This window comes from Symphalangus syndactylus, chromosome 6, assembly GCF_028878055.3.
Source record: "Symphalangus syndactylus isolate Jambi chromosome 6, NHGRI_mSymSyn1-v2.1_pri, whole genome shotgun sequence".
NCBI classification, from domain to species: domain Eukaryota; kingdom Metazoa; phylum Chordata; class Mammalia; order Primates; family Hylobatidae; genus Symphalangus; species Symphalangus syndactylus.
The window spans coordinates 39,440,326-39,460,170 of NC_072428.2; the positions used below are offsets into that span (position 1 = coordinate 39,440,326).

General features: G+C 37.4%; 1 protein-coding gene across 20 annotated transcripts in view; it reads left to right on the forward strand.

Annotated features, from left to right (window-relative positions):
• The window catches only part of SOX6 (SRY-box transcription factor 6), a 792,566-nt gene that overhangs the window by 1,445 nt on the left and 771,276 nt on the right, over positions 1–19,845 (forward strand). For 19 of the 20 annotated variants that reach the window (XM_055282275.2, XM_055282287.2, XM_055282273.2 and 16 more), the window contains exon 2: positions 585–718. The gene's annotated coding sequence lies outside the window, so the exon portion shown is untranslated. Of the gene's footprint in view, positions 1–564; positions 719–19,845 lie in introns of those variants that run through there. The other variant, XM_063641943.1, reaches the window with a different exon arrangement.

The window sequence follows — 19,845 nt, forward strand, 5'->3', positions numbered from 1 at the left end:
GACCAGTGGAAGGTAGTTTTTAAATTTATGCAGTCATAGATTCAAATTCTCCCTTATTTTGGAAGCAGAAAAATAGTATAATAGTAAGTACTATAATAGAAAAAGAGATGTCAGGGTTACATTTTGTAAGTATAACCAAACAAAGAACATCTTAATGGTTCTGTGGTAAGAATAAATCATAAAGGAGGAGGAGAGTAAACCCAAGAGAAAAAACAAAAAAAAAAACATTGTTTTAGGAAGTGGTTGATTGCTTTTTGCTAGAATTAAAATATTTTCACTACTAACTCCATGATTCTACTTAGGTTCTATTAATTCCAATGAAATTACATTTAAGTTACAGAGTTTTGCAGTTTCAACTACAGTTCACCTCTAATGGGTTTGACAAATGGTGATTTAGAACTATTAGCTATATTACCAAAACAAATAAGATGGCTGAATAGGTACTTTAGACTGCTAAAAGAATTCTGAAATAAGAAAGGATTGTCAATAAGAATAGTAGTTACTATATAATTTTAATTTTACTAGTTGGTGAAAGTCCAGAAAACTTTAATGAGCTAGCAACCTGTCTTTTATTTCTTCACCAGAATTGTTGGCACCTGGATGGTAAATCTTCAAGTTACTGTGAAACAAGATCACAAACCAAAAAGTAACATAGGAAATACTAAAGACTGGAATATTTTATCAGATTTTACTCAGTTTCATATACAGAAGGATATAGGTAAGGATGAAATTATACAGTGTAATAGAATGCATATATGCCACAGAAACTCAGTAATGCTTCTCTTTCTTGTACTGTAAAAACAAAGATACACTATCATGAGTGAAACAATGAAATGCCTCCTTCAGAATTGGGACTGTTGCATCTCCATTTTTGTTTCTAGCACAATGCCTGCCACAGGGTAGTTAATAAATATTTCTGAATTAATATAGGAAGGATGAAATTATATAGTACCAGAGTGGTATCTTATATGAGGCCTAGAAACTCAGCAATGCTCTTCTTTCTTGGGTAGTAAAGACAAGGAGAGGAGGCCCTGTCACTGAGAACTTTCCATTTTTTTTTATTTTCCCAACATTTAGCATGTAGTGGGCAGTCACAGATGTTTGTCGAGTACATTCTCTCAACCAGGGATAGTCATAATTGACCATAGTTAAACCTGAAGAGGAAATAAAGGCTTCGAAGATTATGCTGTGTACAAAAAATCTGCTGTTTCACTTAAGACTAAAAAAAAAATTCCTAGGGCCATAATTACAGTTACCATTTATTAAATACCCACCATGTACCATATACTTTGCTAGGTGCTTTTTACAGGTGATTTTTAGAATTGACCTCAAAGTTTCACAATAATTTGCAAGAAGTAGGGAATTTTATAGGTAATTAAGCTTAAGAAAAGTTAAATACTTGCTTAAAATAATGTAGCTAGTGAGTGATTCAGTCCTTAAGTCTAATTCCAAAAGCCAGTGCACTTTCCACTGTGCCAATATAACCCAATATTAATAAATAAGATGCTTCATATATGTCAGGAAGTGTGCCAAGTTTGAGGAAAACCAGAGCAAATAATGCATAATCCTTTACTGCAAGGAGTTTACAGCTTGGCAGGAGAATGATTAAATGGCATCAGTAAATTACAAATAAAATGCTGTGGGAACATTTCATTTTGGCTGAGGGAAATCGGAAAATTATTTCCCAAAAGTTTTTGAGCTAGGCCTTGAAAAACAGTTTGGGCAGGATGGGGCATGTATTCAGTGATAGTTAGTGTCCAGTGTGCTGAAACCTGATAAGCCTAAAAGTATTGTATTGTGAGACAAAATTCTATAGACTGATCAAAGCCAGGCTGTGAAAAGCCTTGAGTTTGAATCTCTCACTATATGGGTTCAGATTAAGATAATCTCTTTCATAGATCTGTGTGACCTATTTTCTAATACTTCTCCATTTAAATTCATTTTATGCATTCTAGCCAGATTCAGCCTCTGAAAATGGAATGTAGAGATTCTCCTGCTCAAAAACTTCTTGGAGCTCCCCATTTTATACAAAATCAAATTGCTAGAATTAAGCCTATAATTAAAATAAGAATTCAGTTCTTGAGGTCAGAATAAGGTCAATATTCTGATCTCAATAATCCATTCCAGTCTTATTTTCTACTGTTATCTTTTACTTATCTTGATTAGCCCGCCACAACAAAAATATGTGCTATAATAAAGGTATTGAACAAAGATACTAGTCTTGTTGACTGTTCTAGACTCTCAGCTGCTTTTGGGTAGGATCTAAGCTTAGCACCATGACATATATAAACTATCACTCAATAGATATTTGTTGTTTTAATATATGAATGGGTGAGGTTAGAGTGGAGCAGGTTTATGTGGTAGGATGACTTTGATTTTAGACATGTTAAAGTATTAGTAGGACACCAAGTGGAACTGTTAAAAATATGGGCTTCAAAGTTAGGAGAGAGCAATAAACTTAGAAATCACCCATCTAGAGGTGATGGGTCAACAAGGAGAGTAACTGAGCTTGCCTAGTGAGTGCCTAGAAGAGACATACTTGGAAAAGAACAAGAAGGAGAAGATTTAAGGATAGAATGAGGAAGAAGAGCCTGAGGTTAGAAGGTAGACATAGAACTAGAAGGAGAGGTTAGTGTCATTGAAGCAAAGGGAAAAAATGTGATAAATGCATTATTCCACTGTGGTGGACTATGAGACGAAGCCCATTTAGAAGCTGATTTTAAAGGCATAATATAAATGCAACTCAAGGGTCTAACACAGAATCCTGAAAACAAGGTATAAATAAATACATATTTGTGGTTGATGATGGTTGATGATTGGATAACTCCCATTCTGTCCATTGGGCAGGCAGGTTTGTCAGAGTGCTACTGTGATTTAAAATGTGACACTATAAATATTAACTTGATTATTTTACACATACCTAGGAACTTAAATGAAAAAGGAATGAAAAGGGAAATGAAAAATGTATTGCTTAAAATTGCTTCAATAAAATTGTTGTTGATGTATATCTTCTTTTTTTCTTTTTTTTTTTTTTGAGACAAAATCTCGCTCTGTCACCCAGGCTAGAGTGCAGTGGCACAATCTCGGGTCACTGCAGGCTCTGTCTTCCAGGTTCATGCCATTCTCTTGCCTCAGCCTCCCGAGTAGCTGGGACTACAGGCGCCTGCCACCACGCCTGGCTAATTTTTTTGTATTTTTAGTAGAGACGGGGTTTCACCGTGTTATCCAGGATGGTCTCACTCTCCTGACCTCGTGATCCACCCACCTTGGCCTCCCAAAGTGCTGGGATTACAGGCGTGAGCCACTGCGCCCGGTCCTTTTTTTTTCATTATACTTTAAATTCTGGGATACATGTGCAGAATGTGCAGGTTTGTTATATAGGTATATACGTGCCATGGTGGTTTGCTGCACCCATCAACCCATCATCTACATTAGGTATTTCTCATAATGCTATCCCTCCCCTATTCCCCCACCCCCAACAGGCCCCGGTGTGTGATATTCCCCTCCCTGTGTCCATGTGTTCTCATTGTTCAACTGCCGCTTAGGAGGGGGAACATGTGGTGTTTGGTTTTTCTATTCTTGCGATGGTTTGCTGAGACTCATGGTTTCCAGCTTTATCCATGTCCCTACAAAGGACAGGAACCCATCCTTTTTTATGACTGCATAGTATTCCATGGTGTATATGTGCCACATTTTCTTTATCCAGTCTATCATTGATGGGTATTTGGGTTGGTTCCAAGTCTTTGCTATTGTGAACAGTGCTCCAATAAACATACATGTGCATGTGTCTTTAAAGTAGAATAATTTATAATCCTTTGGGTATATACCCAGTAATGGGATTTCTGGGCCAAATGGCATTTCTTGTTCTAGATCCTTGAGGAATTCTCACACTGTCTTCCACAATGGTTGAACTAATTCACATTCTCACCAACAGTGTAAAAGCATTCCTATTTCTCCACATTCTATCCAGCATCTGTTGTTTCTTGACTTTTTAATGATTGCCCTTCTAACTGGCGTGAGAGGATTGTAGTTTTGATTTGCATTTCTCTAATGATTAGTGATGATGAGCTTTTTCTCATATGTTTGTTGGCTGCATAAATGTCTTATTTGAGAAGTGTCTGTTCACATCCTTTGCCCACTTTTTGATGGGGTTTTTTTTTCTTGTAAATTTGTTTAAGTTCTGTGCAGATTCTGGATATTAGCACTTTGTCAGATGGATAGATTGCAAAAATTTTTCTCCCATCCTGCAGGTTGCCTGTTCACACCAATGATAGTTTCTTTTGCTGTGCAGAAGCTCTTTAGTTTAATTAGATCCTATTTGTCAATTTTGGCTTTTGTTGCTGTTGCTTTTGGTGTTTTAGTCATGAAGTCTTTGCCCATGCTTATGTCCTGAATGGTATTGCCTAGGTTTTCATCTAGGGTTTTTATGGCTTTAGGTCTTACATTTAAGTCTTCAATCCACCTTGAGTTAATTTTTGTATAAGGTATAAGGAAGGGGTCCAGTTTCAGTTTTCTGCATGTGGCTAGCCAGTTTTCCCAAAGCCATTTAGTAAATAAGGAATCCTTTCCCTGTTGCTTGTTTATGTCAGGTTCGTCAAAGATCAGATAGTTGTAGATGTGTGGTATTATTTCAGAAGCCTCTGTTCTGTTCCATTGGTCTATATATCTGTTTTGGTACCAGTACCATGCTGTTTTGGTTACCACAGCCTTGTAGCATAGTTTGAAGTGAGGTATCGTGATGCCTCCAGCTTTGTTCTTTTTGCTTAGGATTGTCTGGGCTATATGGGCTCTTTTTTGTTTCCATATGAAACGAAGTAGTTTTTTCTAATTTGTGAAGAAAGTCAATGGTAGCTTGATGGGATAGCATTGAATCTATAAATTAACTTGGGCAGTGTGGCCATTTTCATGATATTGATTCTTCCTATTCATGAGCATGGAATGTTTTTCCATTTATTTGTGTCCTCTCTTATTTCCTTGAGCAGTGGTTTGTAGTTCTCCTTGAAGAGGTCCTTCACATCAATTGTAAGTTGTATTCCTGGGTATTTTATTCTCTTTGTAGCAATTGTGGATGGGAGTTCACTCATGATTTGGCTCTCTGTCTATTATTGGTGTATAGGAATGCTTGTGATTTTTGTACATTGAGTTTGTATTCTGAGACTTTGCTGAAGTTGCTTATCAGCTTAAGGAGATTTTGGGCTGAGATGATGGGGTTTTCAAAATATACAATCATGTCATCTGCAAACAGAGACAATTTGACTTCCTCTTTTCCTATTTGAATATGCTTTATTTCTTTCTCTTGCCTGATTGCGCTGGCCAGAACTTCCAATACTATGTTGAATAGGAGTGGTGAGAGAGGGTATCCTTGTTTTGTGCCAGTTTTCAAAGGAAATGCTTCCAGTTTTTGCCCATTCAGTATGATACTGGCTGTGGGTTTGTCATAAATAGCTCTTATTATTTTGAGATACATTCCATCAATACCTAATTTATTGAGAGCTTTTAGTATGAAAGGGTGTTGAATTTTATTGAAGGCCTTTTCTGCATCTATTGAGATAATCACGTGGGTTTTGCAATTGGTTCTGTTTATGCGATGGATTACATTTATTGATTTGCATATGTTGAACCAGCCTTGCATCCCAGGGATGAAGCTGACTTGATCGTGGTGGATAAGCTTTTTCATATGCTGCTGGATTTGGTTTGCTAGTATTTTATTGAGGATTTTCACTTAGATGTTCATCAAGGATATTGGCCTGAAAATTTCTTTTTTTTTGTTGTGTGTCTGCCAGGTTTTGGTATCAGGATAATGCTGAACTCATAAAGTTAGTTAGGGAGGAGTCCCTCTTTTTCTATTTGGAATAATTTCAGAAGGAATGGTACCAGCTCCCCTTTGTATCTCTGGTAGAATTCGGCTGTGAATCTGTCTGGTTCTGGGCTTCTTTTGGTTGGTAGGCTATTAATTATTGCCTCAATTTCAGAACTTGTTATTGGTCTATTCAGGGATTCGGCTTCTTCCTGGTTTAGTCTTGGGAGGGTGTTTCTGTCCAGGAATTTATCCATTTCTTCTAGATTTTCTAGTTTATTTGCGTAGAGGTGTTTATAGTGTTCTCTGATGGTAGTTTGTATTTCTGTGGGATCGGTGATGATATCCCCTTTATCATTTTTTATTGCATCTATTTGATTCTTCTCTCTTTTCTTCTTTATTAGTCTTGCTAGCAGTCTATCAATTTTGTTGATCTTTTCAAAAAACCAGCTCCTGGATTCATTGATTTTTTTGAAGGGTTTTTTGTGTCTCTAGTTCCTTCAGGTCTGCTCTGATCTTAGTTATTTCTTGCCTTCTGCTAGCTTTTAAATGTATTTGCTCTTGCTTCTTTAGTTCTTTTCATTGTGATGTTAGGGTGTCAATTTTAGATCTTTCTTGCTTTCTCTTGTGGGCATTTAGTGCTATAAGTTTCCCTCTACACACTGCTTTGAATGTGTCCCGGAGATTCTGGTATGTTGTGTCTTTGTTCTCATTGGTTTCAAAGAACTTATTTATTTTTCCCTTAATTTCGTTATTTACCCAGTAGTCGTTCAGGAGCAGGTTGTTCAGTTTCCATGTAGTTGTGCGGTTTTGAGTGAGTTTCTTAATCCTGAGTTCTAATTTGACTGCACTAAGTCTGAAAGACTGTTGGTTTTTATTTCCGTTATTTTGCTTTTGCTGAGGAGTGTTTTACTTCCAATTGTGTGGCCAATTTTAGGATAAGTGCAATGTGGTACTGAGAAGAATGTATGTTCTGTTGATTTGGGGTGGAGAGTTCTATAGATGTCTGTTAGGTCTGCTTGATCCAGAGCTGAGTTCAAGTCCTGAATATCCTTGTTAATTTTCTGTCTTGTTGATCTTTCTAATATTGACATGGGGTGTTAAAGTCTCCCACTATTATTGTGTGGGAGTCTAAGTCCCTTTGTAGGTCCCTAAGAACTTGCTTTATGAATCTTGGTGCTCCTGTATTGGGTGCATATATATTTGGGATATATATATTTAGGATAGTTAGCTCTTCTTGTTGCATTGATTCCTTTACCATTATGTAATGCCCTTCTTTGTCTTTTTTGATGTTTGTTGGTTTAAAGTCTGTTTTATCAGAAACTAGGATTGCAACCCCTGCTTTTTTTTTGCTTTCCATTTGCTTGGTAAATATTCCTCTATCCCTTTAATTTGAGCCTATGTGTGTCTTTGCATGTGAGATGGGTCTCCTGAATACAGCACACTGGTGGGTCTTGACTCTTTATCCAATTTGCCAATCTGTGTCTTTTAACTGGGGCATTTAGCTCATTTACATTTAAGGTTAATATTATGTGTGAATTTGATCCTGTCATTATGATGTTAGCTGGTTATTTTGCCCATTAGTTGATGCGGTTTCTTCATAGTGTTGATGGTCTTTACAATTTGGTATGTTTTTGCGGTGGCTGGTACTGGTTGTTCCTTTCCATGTTTAGTGCTTCCTTCAGGAGCTCTTGTAAGGCTGGCCTGGCGGTGACAAAATCTCTCAGCATTTGCTTCTCTGTAAAGGATTTTATTTCTCCTTCACTTATGAAGTTTAGTTTGGCTGGATATGAAATTCTGGGTTGAAAATTCTTTCCCTTAAGATTGTTGAATATTGACCCCCATTCTCTTCTGGCTTGTAGGGTTTCTGCAGAGAGATCTGCTGTTAGTCTGATGGGCTTCCCTTTGTGGTTAACCCGACCTTTCTCTCTGGCTGCCCTGAACATTTTTTCCTTCATTTCAACCTTGGTGAATCTGAAAATTATGTTTCTTGGGGTTGCTCTTCTCAAGGAGTATCTTTGTGGTGTTCTCTGTATTTCCTGAATTTGAACGTTGGCCTGCCTTGCTAGGTTGGGGAAGTTCTCTTGGATAATATCCTGAAGTGTTTTCCAACTTGGTTCCATTCTCCCCATCACTTTCAGGTACACCAATCAAATGTAGGTTTGGTATTTTCACATAGTCCCATATTTCTTGGAGGCTTTGTTTATTTCTTTTCATTCTTATTTCTCTAAGCTTGTCTTCATGCTTTATTTCATTAAGTTAATCTTCAATGTCTGATATCCTTTCTTCTGCTTGGTCAGTTTGGCCATTGATACTTCTGTATGCTTCACGAAGTTTTTGTGCTGTGTTTTTCAGCTCCATCCATTCATTTATGTTCATCTATAAACTGGTTATTCTAGTTAGCAATTCCTCTAACCTTTTTTCAAGGTTCTTAGCTTCCTCACATTGGGTTAGAATATGCTCCTTTAGCTCGGAGGAGTTTGTTATTACCGACCTTCTGCAGCCTACTTCTGTCAGTTCATCAAACTTGTTCTCCATCCAGGTTTGTTCTCATGTTGGCCAGGAGTTGTGATCCTTTGGAGGAGAAGAGATGTTCTGGTTTTTGGAATTTTCCGCATTTTTGTACTGGTTTTTCCTCATCTTTGTGGATTTATCTACCTTTTGTTTTTCATGTTGGTGACCTTCGGATTGGGTTTCTGTGTGGACGTCGTTTCTGTTAATGTTGATGCTATTCCTTTCTGTTTGTTAGTTTTCCTTCTAACAGTCAGGCCCCTCTGCTGCAGGTCTGCTGGTATTTGCTGGAGGTCCACTCCAGACCCTGTTTGCCTGGCTGTCACCAGCAGAGAATGTGGAACAGCAAAGACTTTTGCCTGATCCTTCCTCTGGAAGCTTCATCCCAGAGGGGCACCTGCCAGATGCCAGTCAGAGCTCTCCTGTGTGGGGTGTCTGTTGACCCCTGCTGGGAGCTGTCTCCCAATCAAGAGGCACTGGGGTCAGGGACCCACTTGAGGAAGCAGTCTGTCCCTTAGCAGAGCTCCAGTGCTATGCTGGGGATCTCTCAGAGCCAGCAGGCAGGAACGTTTAAGTCTGCTGCAGCTGCGCCCACAGGTGCCCCTTCCCCCAGGTGTTCTGTCCCAGGGAGATGGGAATTTTATCTATAAGCCCCTGACTGGGGCTGCTGCCTTTCTCTCAGAAATGCCCTGCCCAGAGTGGAGGAATCTAGAGAGGCAGTCTGGCTACAGTGGCTTTGCGGTGCTGAGGTGGGCTCCACCCAGATGTGTATCTTCTAGCCACAAAGTCTATGTATACATAAAGTAGCAATATTCCAATTGGTATTGTCAAAAAGAACCTATGAGTTTAAATTAGTGGGTAATAATCCTTTTTAAAAAAGAAAATTCGAATGATAAACACTGATCCAGAGCATATGAAGTTGAAAAAAATTAAAAAAGAGAATTTGAATAAAATTTCCCCTAACATTCCTGTGTTGTGCTTGTCAGTTATAAAAGTAATATGTCTCTGGGCGTGGTATCTCATGCCTGTAATTGCAGCATTTTGGGAGGCCGAGGTGGGCAGATTCTTGAGGTAAGGAATTCGAGACCAGCCTGGCCAAGATGGTGAAACCCCATCTCTACTAAAAATACAAGAAAAAAAAAAATTTGCTGGGTGTTGTGGCACGCGCCTGTAGTCCCAGCTACTCGGGAGGCTGAGGCACAAAAATTGCTTGTTCCTGGGAGGTCAAGCTTCTGTGAGCTGAGATCACACCATTGCATTCCAGCCTGGTCAGCACAGCGAGATTCCATCTCAAAAAAAAAAAAAAAAAGTGATATTTCAGTATGAGCCTGGCTAAATAAATTATGTTACATCCATACAGTGGAATACTATGTAGCCATTGAAAAGAAAGATGAAGCTCTGTAGGTACTGATATGGGGCAGTCTCCAAAAAAAAAAAAAAAAAAAAAGCAAGGTGAATATAGCATATAAAGTGAAGTAGATATATTAAATTGTGTCTGTATTAAAAAGATGGAAAATAATCAATGTGTATTCATGGCATGTTTCCCCAAAAATATTGAAGAAACTGATCACAGTTGTAGACTCCATGGTTGGAGTAGTGGTAGGTGGGGGCTAGGTGTACTGGTAGCAAGGAGGTTTTTCACCATGCTTTTTCTGTCTTTTGAACTTTGAATTATCTGAATGTATTAACTAAAAATTTAACTGTAAGTTAATACACAAGTAAGTAAAATTGGATTTTAAAAAAGTCAGGGTCACAAAGATAAGCAGACTCACACAATAATAAAATCATTGGAAAAGACATGGAAAATAAAAATACAGAAAGGAAATAAAATCACTTAGTAGTGCCATAGTTCTGAGGTTATCATGGTTAACATCTAAACATAATTCCTTCTAGTCTCTTTATTCTAGTGATTTTCAAGATATTACATTTTGGTCTTAATACTTTGTTTTCAATGGTTATATTTTAGTTTTTGCTCTAATCAACAGTAAAGCAATATCTGAGTGTCTCATCAGTCCCTATATTTGTGAATAATTTAGAACCTTTACTTTTGCCCTGTTCTTCCCTCCCTGACTTCCAGGATAATATAATTTAGAGTTTTAAATATAGATTATTGTTATTGCATAAATTGTTATATCACATGTATTTTCCATCAATAATAATATCTTGGCATGTGCCTTTAGGCTTTTTAAATGATAACTTTATTGAGGTATAATTTACGTACTATATAATTCATCTGTTTAAAGTATACAATTAAATGTTTTTTAATGTAGTCACAGAGTTGTGCAACCATCACTATTGATTGTATTTATTTATTTATTTTTGAGACAGAGTCTCACTCTGTCACCCAAGTTGGAGTGCAGTGGCGTGATCTCAGCTCATTGCAACCTCTGCCTCCTGGGTTCAAGCGATTCTTGTGCCCCAGCCTCCTGCGTAGCTGGGTAGCTGGGATTACAGGTGTGCACCACCACACCCAGCTGATTTTTGTATTTTTAGTACAGATGGGGTTTCACCATGTTGGCCAGGCTGGTCTTGAACTCCTGACCTCAAGTAATCCTCTGCCTTGGCCTCCCAAAGTACTGGGATTATAGGCGTGAGCCACCATGCCCAGCCATCACTGTTGATTTTATAACATTTTCATCACCTTCAAAAGAAATTTTATACCTGAGGTAGATATTAGAAGAACCTGAAATAGACCTTTTCCCAGCTTTGGTTTAAATTTAACTCTGAGTTTTAAGACAGTTCAAATAGAAAGGGAGGTATTGTTTTTGCTGGTTATTAAACAATTTAAAACAATTAACTTTATATTTAACATTCATGTTTCAAAAATCTAAAATTAGTACAGAATAAGAAGTTATTCTAAGGATGTGCTGAAAATTCTAATTTTTTAAAAAGTTCATCTATTAGTAATACTATAACATCTGTAAATAAAAAACACTTAAATTTCCTAACATTTCAATTAATTGAAATTTAGTTGACTTAAATCCTTAGCTAACTGAATTTTTCTTTCTTCATCCAAATGAGGAAAAATAAAGAGAGAGAGAAAAAAAGAAACTCTGCACCCGTTAGCCATCCCTCCTCCTTGTTTTCCTCTCATCACTCCCAACCCCAGGCAACCACTAACCTACTTTCTATCTCTCTATATTTGCCTCTTCTAGCCATTTCATATAAATGGAATCATACAATATGTGGTCTTTTGTGACTGGTTCCTTTCACTTAGCATTTTTTGTCTTTTTTTTTTAAGACAGGGTCTCACTCTGTCACTCAGGCTGGAGTGCAGTGGCATGATCTCTGCTCACTGCAACCTCTGTCTTAGCCTCCTCAGTAGCTGGGACTATAGGTGTGCACCACCACACCCAGCTAATTTTTGTATTTTTTTTGTAGAGAAAAGGTTTCACCATGTTGTCCACACTGGTCTCTAACTCCTGGGTTCAAGGGATCCGCCCGCTTTGGCCTTCCAAAGTGTTGGGATTATAGGCATGAGCCACTGCACCCAGCCACTTGGCATGTTTTTAAGGTTCACCTATATTGTTGAATGTATCAGTACTTCATTCCTTTTTATGGCTGAATAAGATTCCATTGTATGGATATACTGTATTTTGTTTGTCCATTCATCAGTTGATAGGCATTTGGGTTGTTTCTCCTTTTTTCTATTGTGAATAATGCTGTGATGAACATTTGTGTAGAAGAGATTTTGTGTGACTTTGTTTCCAATTCTTGTAGGTATATGTCTAGGAGTGGAATTGCTGGATCATATGGTTACACTATATTTAACTTTTTGAGGAACTGTCAGACTGTTTTCCAAAGTGGCTGTACCTTTTACATTCCCACCAGCAGTGTGTAAAGAGTTCAGTTTCTCCACATCATTGCCAACATTTGTCATCTTTTTTATTATAAACATCCTAGTGGGTGTGAAGTTACCTTCAGTGTTGACACTACGTTTGAGCAGTTTTATGACAAAAGATGAGATGTGCAAAACACCAAATATACTAATGAATATATATACACACACATGCACTAAAGTCTAGAGAGGAAGAGATAAAGTCTTACTAATCTGCAGCAATGGTTCCCAAACGTTAATGGGCATTGGAATCACCTGAAAGATGTTTTGTTTAAGCTTAGATTGCTGAGCCCTACCCCAGAGTTTCTGATTTAGTAGGTCTCTGATGAGTCCCAAAATTTACATTTCTAACAAATTCTCAGATGTTGCTGCTGCTGGTCTGAGGACCACATTTTATTGTCCCTCTTTTTTTTTAAAGCCTACAGTCATTCTGAATGAAGACCACGTTTTTAGGACCACCAACTTGACAAACATGTTGGTAATGCTTATTTTGTGCCCAGTTTGTTCCTTACATATGCTTTACATTTGTTACATACTATTATTATCCTGTTTTACAGATCAGGAAACTGAGGCAGAGCTGAAGTAGTAGAGCTGATGGGCTAGTCTGGCTCTAAGTGTTTATGCTGTTAATCACTATGTTATGCTGCTACACAGAGTTAATTCACACATGGTATACATGTTTATTGAGTGAAAACTTGCAAATAATCAATTTTCTGCAAATTTGGGATGCTTACCTCCAAGAAAGGAGACTTATTATCTTTCAAGACAACAGTCTAAAAATCCAAGTATTCCCTCAATGTGCTTGTGTGTATCAATTAACTAATTAGTTATTATATTCAGTAATTTAAAAATTACTTATATGTTTAAGGCCCAGTTTTATGTAATATAGTACTAATGTGAATTATAATTTGTATACAAACTAGTATTGTTGAATCAGTGGTTTTGAGACTTCAGAGAGTCACAGAAATTCTTTGGGTGTCAAGTTTCTTCATCTGACTATGCTTCTGTGATTTGGATTTAGTTGTTCCATTGTAAAATTCAAACAACGACAATCATTTCTTAGTTGAGAGGGGAAAGGGGAAAAATTGAGAGGATGGACTTTTCTTTCTTTTTTATTTTTTGAGTTGGAGTCTCTCTCTGTCACCCACGCTGGAGTGCAGTGGCTCAGTCTTGACTCACTGCAACTTCTGCCTCCTAGGTTCAAGTAGCTGGGATCACAGGCCCCCACCACCATGCCGGGCTAATTTTTGTATTTTGATTAGAGATGGGGTTTCACCATGTTGGCCAGGCTGGTCTCCAACTGCTGGCCTCAAGTGATCTGCCCACCTCAGCTTCCCAAAGTGCTAGGATTACAGGTGCGAGCTATTGCGCCTGGCTGTAGATGGACTTTTCTCATTTTTTTTTCTTTTTCTTTTAACTTTCATTTTAGGTTTGGGGGTACATGTGAAGGTTTGTTACATAGGTAAACACATGCCACGGAAGTTTGTTGCACATATTATCTCATCACCCAGGTATTAAACCCAGTATCCAATAGTTATCTTCTCAGCTCCTCTTGCTCCTCCCACCTTCCCCCCACCGCAAGAAGCCCCCAGTGTCTGTTGTTTCCTTCTTTGTGTTCATAAGTTCTTATCATTTGGATGCCTCTTATAAGTGAAAACGTGGTATTTGGTTTTCTGTTGCTGCGTTAGTTTGCTAAGGATAATGGCCTCCAGCTCTATCCATATTCCTGCAGAAGACATGATCTCATCCTTTTTATGACTGCATAGTATTCCATGGTGTATATGTACTATATTTTCTTTATACAGTCTATAATTGATCTACAATTAGGTTGATTTCATGTCTTTGCTACTGTGAATAGTGCTGCAATGAACGTTTATGTGCGTGTGTCTTATGGTAGAGTGATTTCTATTCCTTTGGGTATATACCCAGTAATGGGATTCCTGGATTGGATGGTAATTCTCCTTTTAGCTCTTTGAGGAATTGCCATACTGCTTTCCACAATGGTTGAGCTAATTTACACTCCCACCAACAGTGTGTAGGTGTTCCCTTTTCTCTGCAACTGTGCCAGCATCTGTTGTTTTTTACTTTTTAGTAACGGCCATTTTGACTGGTGTGAGATGGTATCTCTTTGTGGTTTTGATGTGTATTTCTCTAATGATGGTGACATTGAGCTGTTTTCTTTTCTTTTTTTTTTTTGAGACGGAGTCTCGCTCTGTCGCCCAGGCTGGAGTGCAGTGGCGCAGTCTCGGCTCACTGCAAGCTCCGCCTCCCAGGTTCACGCCATTCTCCTGCCTCAGCCTCTCCGAGTAGCTGGGACTACAGGCGCCCGCCACCACGCCTGGCTAATTTTTTGTATTTTTAGTAGAGACGGAGTTTCACTGTGGTCTTGATCTCCTGACCTCGTGATCTGCCCGCCTCGGCCTCCCAAAGTGCTGGGATTACAAGCGTGAGCCACTGCGCCCGGCGAGCTGTTTTCCATATGCTCATTGGCTGCATGTATGTTTTCTATTGAGAAGAGTCATTTCATGTCCTTTGCCTTTTTTTTTTTTTTTTTTTTTTTTTTTTTTTTGAGACAGAGTTTCACTTTGTCACCCAGGCTGGAGTGCAGTGGTGTGATCTTGGCTCACTGCAGCCTCTGCCTCTTGGGTTCAAGTGATTCTCTTGTCTCAGCCTCCCAAGTGGCTGGGATTAAAGGCATGTGCTACCACACCCAGCTAATTTTTGTATTTTTGTAGAGACAGGGTCTCACCATGTTGGCCAGGCTGGTCTTGAACTCCTGACATCAAATGATCCGCCTGCCTCGGCCTCCCTGGTGCTGGGATTACAGGTGTGAGCCACTGCACCTGGCCCATTGCCCACTTTTTAATGGGGTTGTTTATTTTTCTCTTGTAAATTTGTTTAATTTGTTTAAGTTCCTTATAGATGTTGGATATTAGACCTTTGTCAGATGCGTAGTTTGCAAATACTTTCTCCCATTCTGTAGGTTGTCCACTTATTCTATTGATATAGTTTTTTTTGCTGTGTAGAATTTCTTAAGTTTATTAATTTTTGCTTTTGTCATGATGGTTTTTGGTGTCTTTGTCATGAAATCTTTTCTTATGTCCAGGATGGTATTGCCTAGGTTGTCTTTCAGGGTTTTTATAGTTTTTGGTTTTACATTTAAGTCTTTAATCCATCTTAAGTTGATTTTTGTGAAAGGAAGGAGTACAGCTTCCATCTTTTGCATATGACTAACCAGTTATCCCAGCACCATTTATTGAATAGGGAGTCTTTTCCCCATTGCTTGTTTTTGTCAGCTTTGTCAAAGGTCAGATGGTTGTAGATGTGCAGCCTTATTTCTGGGCTCTATTCTGTTCCATTTGTCTGTGCAATTTTCTGTATTATTTCATTATCACAGTGCTATAAAGAACTCCCTAAAAGTGGATAATTAATGAAGAAAATAGGTTAAATTGACTCACAGTTCTGCAGGCTATACTAGAGGCATGGCTGGGGAGGCCTCAGGAAGCTTACAATCATGGTGAAAGGTGAAGGGGAAGCAGTCAAGTCTTCACACAGCTGGCAGGAAAGAGAGAGAGAGAGAGAGAGACGCATTGCCTGCATAGAACGGGGAAGTTAGAGAGCTCAGGGAGGCTAGAGGAAGACCAAACCATTGCAGTGACACTGAATCAAAATTCAGGCGGCTGCTTGTCAGTTGTGAAGGGATCTTTTCCAGCAGATCCATCAGCTCTCAAGTTTCCCCCTTGGGGGAGAAAAAAAGTTCCCCATGTCCCATGATCTTGTACATACCTAATCCTGTCACCCATAGCCATCAGCAAAGAGTGCAAGGCAGATTCATCCAAAGAGAATAGTGGTTCACATTCCATAGTGCCAAATCCATTTTTAACCGAAGTAGACTTTTCTGAGTGGGGCCTCTAACCCCCTAAATCTTAGGAAGGACTCTGAGCTTCCTAAGTTGGGCCTTGAACCTAAGTTTAATCAAGCGTCCTTGCCTTTTATTAAGAGGGGCCTTTAACCTTCTCTATCTTAAGAGAGATTGTTCTAAGTTGGGCCTCAGGCCCATTCACGTCCTTCACCTGGGTAAAATGTACCCCACCACTTACCCAAAGTTGGCCAATTGGTGCTACAGTCTATTTCCTTTGAGTTGAGGGTCTCCTCAGTATAGTCCTTTTGTGGTTCACTAGGAAGATGTTACTGGACTTTTCTCAGTTTTAAGATTTTATCCCTTAAAATTTTCTCAACTTTGAAAAGTTGCTGATAGGAAAACTCAAAGTTGACCATATTTTGTTTGACAGCGTGTTTCCTCATGGATATTTTGTTTGTGATTATGTTTTTATATTGCATGCATAAAAATTACTCATACTTTATACAGTATTTCCTATTTCATATATCAGTATTTCATTATGTTTTTATAATTTGCTAATGTTCCATGATTTAAACTGATATAAAGTGTTTTTGTTTGTTTGTTTGTTTGTTTGTTTTTTGAGACAGTTTTGTTCTGCTGCCCAGGCTGGGGTGCAGTGGTGCAGCCTCTACCTCCTGGGATCAAGCAGTCCTCTCACCTCAGCCTCAGTAGTAGCTGGACTACAAGCACATACCACCTTGCATGGCGAATTTTGTTTATTTTTTGTAGAGGTGAGGTCTCACTATGTTGCCCAGGCTAGCCTCGAACTCCTGGACTCAAGCGATCCTCCAGCCTTGGCCTCCCAAAATGTTGGCATTATAGTTGTGAGCCACTGTACCTGGCCTGGTGTGAAGTTTCTAAAGTTTATACTCACCTCAAATATTCTCTGATATGCCTTGATTATATCAAGGTACAGAAAACTTTACTAAACGTTTCTAGGTGATATGTAAGAAAGCATGTTTACTAATTAGTAAATTATATCAGGAAAATTTGTCAAAGACTTGGAAGCAGGCAAAACTGATAAATGGGTTTTTTTTCAGGGGAGTGCTGAATGTGTAGGGACTCTCCAGGGATTATCTGATTCTAAATGAGTGTGTACTTTTGATCATCTTTGATTGACTAGGCTATTTTACAACTCTGTAGAGGGATAAAAGTTAAATTTTATACATCTGAAAAGGATGCAAATGATTTTGGCCCGTAACAACGCAAATGATTCCTATTCTTGGCAATGCAAATGGACTTTATCCAGTAGAGAATACAAATTTCTGTAAGTCAAATTCTATAATGAATTGGTTTTAACTTACTGGTTTCCTCATTAATTACTCAGTTAAGTAAACTCTTTGACACTTAACATTTTGACTCATGCTGTTTTTATATTTATATGACTTATAATTTTACAATTTTGGAAATTACATTTTGAAATTATATACTTGTGTAATATGAGTAGTTAAATATAAGTGTATACCTTTGGATTTCTCTCTCTTTTTTTTTTTTTTTTTTAAATTTTAAAAATAGAGGAAAGGTTTCGCCATGTTGCCCAGGCTGGTCTCCAACTCCTGTGCTCAAGCAATCCACCCACCTTAACTTCCCAAAGTGGTGGGATTACAGACATGAGCCACCACACCTGGCCTATATATGTGGATGTTTTAAAAGTACCTATATGATGTGCTGAAAAATAATAAAACAGCATTTATTTTTAAAATGAAGAGTAATATTTTCCCTTGTCACAAACAATGCATGTACACTGAAGATAAATTAAAATATATTCAGAAGCAAGAATAAAATTTAAAAATAAAAACATTTATAATCTCACCACTCAGGAATAATAATCACTATTAAGACCTTGGAATACAGTGTTTCAGACTTGTTTCTTGGCATATATGTAATTTATTTCTGAACCAGGATAATATGTACATACTGTTTTAAAAAATTTTAAACACATAAATGAACATATTTTGGCTGGTATTTTTTGAAGATTGCATTTCAGCATTCCTGAAGAGGGGGTCAACAAAGCTTCTTGTTAGCTGTTTTAGCTGTAATAACTTTGCAGGTGACATGTTATTATTTTAGAAATGAAAGCATAAATGGGCACATTAAATCACCAAATATGGAAGAAATTCAAGCAAAATATTTTAATTCTCTAAATCATTAGAGGTGTCCATTGTGTATGGGATCTTAGAAGTCTGCTTGTATGTGTATCATGAGGAATGAAATATTGTTTTAAAAAAATTGTTGTTTGTTTTGTTTTGAAAAAGAAGCCTGCATGGAGGTTATTGGGGAATTGAGGATGGGAAAGAACTCAAGACTACAAAGGAAATGAAACCTGGAACATCAGTATAGGAAAGCAGTCCTATCTTAGCTGTTAACATTTAAAAAGCCCTTTCAAGGACTAAAGAAATAAAAGCTACAAATGTCTGGAGCTTGAAATGGCTTTTGTACTTTTGAACCTGTTACAAAAAGCTTTTCTTAGAACTCTCCTTCTTTTTCCTCCCCCAAAACAAAATGGTTGGAAAAAAAAAAAAAGAAAAACAGGAAAAGAACAGATACAATGGATGTTGCCATAGCTTATTTTACATTTCTGAGCCAGAAGAAAAGCTTAAAAAAAAAAAAAAAAAAAAAAAAGAACAAGGGGGAAGAGTTGCCATATTTTAAAGTCTGAAGGAAACGAGGAGAATAAGTCGTTATATCCTTGAATTTTTGTGAATTGTGAATAGCTCAAACATAGGTGCATTTCTAGAAGGAATCAATACTTCTTGATTGTGCTACTGCTAAACTTGTTTACAAACAAGCTGCAAAAAGTAAGAGAAAGAGGGTAGTGTGTATTGAGACTATTCTGTTTTTAATACAGTAATTGAATACAAATGTTCTATGTCTGTTTTCATGAAGAATAAGTTTCAAAAAGATGTACAAAGGACATAGGTTACCAATTCTTATAAAGTTCCTCACCAAACAGCCAAGAATGATTTTCCTTCCTTGTTTTATGACTTATTCATTATTTTATTATAAAAGAAATAGAAAAATGAATAATATTTGGTGATGTGTAGATTTTTTTCTTTTGGCATTATAAATCAAGATTTCAGAAGAAATCCTAGTTCTTTCTAATGGAGTCTAACTCTCTGAAATTAAAAACTTAAAAAGTTCTGTAATATAATATGAAAGTTCTAAATTTTAGTCTCATTACTGATACTGATATGATCTTGGCCAAGTCACCTAACTTCTCACAGAGCCAAACTAGTTTATTCTAAGTTTCTTCCATCTGTAACACTCTGTGATTCTATGAGTTTAATAAATATGAAAGTAATCTTAAGGATAAAACCATATTTAAAAAACTCAATTTAGCAAAAATATTCCTAATTTCAAATGATATTTTAATTCATAATATAAAACAAAATTTTAGTATGACCACAGATTTTATTTTTTGAATTATATTTTGATGAAAACATAATAGACATAGAGAAAAGTATACAAATCATAAGTGTAAATAGCTCATTCATCACAAAATGAACATATCTATATAACCACTACCTGGGTCAAGAAATAAAACATTTTCGGTGCTGCTGACTCCTTCCTTCCCTCCCAATTACTGTGACCCCCTCAAAGGTAACTATCCTGATTTCTAAGATCATAAATTGATTTTTTTCTGTTTTTGAGCTTTATTTAAATAGAATCATACAGTTTTTTTTATATCTAACTTCCTTTACACAATGTTATATTTATGAGAATCATTACCGTTTTATAGTAGTGGTTGGTTCATTTTATTCTATATAGTATGCCATTGTATGAATTCATTTGTTGATG